Source organism: Gadus chalcogrammus, chromosome 7 (genome assembly GCF_026213295.1).
Source record: "Gadus chalcogrammus isolate NIFS_2021 chromosome 7, NIFS_Gcha_1.0, whole genome shotgun sequence".
Classification (NCBI taxonomy): Eukaryota; Metazoa; Chordata; class Actinopteri; order Gadiformes; family Gadidae; genus Gadus; species Gadus chalcogrammus.
The window spans coordinates 11,875,068-11,877,567 of record NC_079418.1 but is presented as its reverse complement, the minus strand read 5'-3'; the positions used below and the strand labels follow the sequence as shown (position 1 = coordinate 11,877,567).

Here is a 2,500-nt window from a genome sequence, read left to right as displayed (position 1 = left end):
TCATTTCTCATCATGGTTTCCATTGGTCGGTCGTCTGGATATGTCACTAGCAGCAGTAGATATTTGCGTATCCGTGCAAAGGGCAGATGTCAAGCCAGACTAATTCTACGGGCTATCGGACGCCAGTGAGACGCGCTGTCGGCGTAGGAGGGGCTGTTGTGTATACTGCTGAGATGTGGTGTGAACCTGCATACTTTCAGTGGGTTAATGTTCTTCCCTGGCCAGCTCCGAGCTATGTTGTTCTGCTCAAATGAATTATTAGTTGACGTTGCCATGGTCACCAAGCACTACCTGTTAATGATTTTACAAGCCGACCTCACACTTTCTGTTTTTCTCTCTACACGATTCTCATCATGGGTGCCCACTGTTTTCATATATGACACCTTTATTTAGTGGTTAATGTCTTTTTAATTGCCTCCCATTGTTTGATCAGGGCCGTCGAGATGCCGTTTTGTTAGAACTCATTGCATCATCTGTGCTCATACTATTTAGACAGTTGAAAGCGTTACAGTGGAATGCAGTGGAATGCATTTCACCATCAGTATGTGATAACGCATGCTTTTCACAGAAATATATTTTAATATTATTTTCGTTGTTTTTCCCTCTGTTTTATTTACCAGGCGATTAAAGGCCTTTCAGATAAAGGGCTTTCTCCTTTACAAGCGGCGTATTAACCTTACAGTCTGCACATGTTATTGGGTCATAGGGGACCTGTTGATCAGCGTTAACCTTTAAGTAAATGTTTGGGCGCGATGGGAAGGGGACGAAATATGGAATTTCCTCTGGAGGAAGACTGTCCTCCTGTCCCCTGAGCACAGCAATGGAGGGAACAGACAGTGTGTGACCGAGGTACCACAAAGGGTGGCATGAAAACTGTGCGTGTTGGTGTGTGTGGCGCAGCGAGGAATTGATTTGAGGGAAGGGGTTGTGAACAGGAGAATACGTTGTAAGGCGTTTATAATATACGTAGAAAACAAATGGTGGACTTTGAAAGCACACTGATTGATTTAGTTAATGAGCCAAATAGGACATGATCTCTAAATCTTATGAACATAAGATTGATATGATTCGGGGAGCACAATTGAAAACACTTACCATCTGCCCTGCTAGGGTAGCAGTATATTAGCTCTCCGCTGTGGTCGATCAGCGGCTACCAATTAAGGTACTCTCCAATCCTGGATCCTCTTTCCACAGCTGGCAGGGTACTCACAAACCATGCCAAGGTCACCTGGAATCAGATTAAAACAAGCAGGTTGTTTTTGTTTATTTTAGCACTATTTTAGTTAAATGTGTAAGATGCTGTTATATTACCTGACTGCACCAGTTTAGTCCCTGAATATACATATTTTTTACATTGATTACATGGATAATGTGTGCGTGTGTGTGTGTGTGTGTGTGTGTTTGTGTGTGTGTTTGTGTGTGTTTGTGTGTGTGTGTGTGCGTGTGCGTGTTTGCGTGCGCGTTTGTGCCTGTGCCTGTGGCTGTGCGCGTGCGTGTGTGTGTTGCATTATACATTTTTACCCAGGCTCTCAATACAAGATTATAACATGCATCCATTCCAAATCCAAAGACATGAATCCATTCTATACATTCAGGAATCATCACAATAAGGATTTAGGGTGAGAATAACTGCAGTTGGAGCCTGGGGGGATTCTGCCAGCAGAAAACCATCCCCCATATTAAACACATGAGGAACTGACCATGATCTGCTCTCAGCCAGGCATGGAGCCCGTGTCAAGGCTTGACTAGGAAATCAAAGCTCAGTATATTTGAAACAGTTGGCTATAAGGATGGTTAAGATTGTATACAAAAATGTTGCTTGCAATCATTTTCAGAAAGAAAATGAACGTCACGTGCATATCCTTTTTGAAAATGATTGCATGCAAAAAACGGGGTTACACTGTTCACCAACCCCCCCCACACACACATACACTAACACACACACACACACACACACACACACACACACACACACACACACACACACACACACACACACACACATACACACACACACACACACACACACACAAACAGAAACACACACACACACACACACACACACACACACACACACATACACACACACACACACACACACACACACACACACAAACAGAAACACACACACACACACACACACACACACACACACACACACACACACACACACACACACACACACACACACACACACACACACACACACACACACACACACACACACACACACACACAAAGATACTCTATCCTCGGGATATGGAGATTTTCATCCTATATCTTCTAAATATCTCTTCACACTATGTTTCTCAGTAGCATGTCCTTGCCAACAAAAAAAGGACACACAGCAAGATGGATAAAAAGAGGCATCGGTAGATAGCTCTACTCTAACTGAATCCATGAATGGCTTGTGTTGTAAGATTTATTTTATTAATTCATGCATTGCTTTATTTGTGTTAGTATGTTTAAAACAACACAATAACATTCACTGTTGACTGCT

General features: G+C 42.8%; 1 protein-coding gene across 1 annotated transcript in view; it reads left to right on the top strand.

The window, feature by feature from the left end:
- Positions 1 to 2,500, top strand: part of LOC130386446 (gamma-aminobutyric acid receptor subunit alpha-1-like) — a 48,017-nt gene that overhangs the window by 40,232 nt on the left and 5,285 nt on the right. The window lies entirely within an intron of this gene.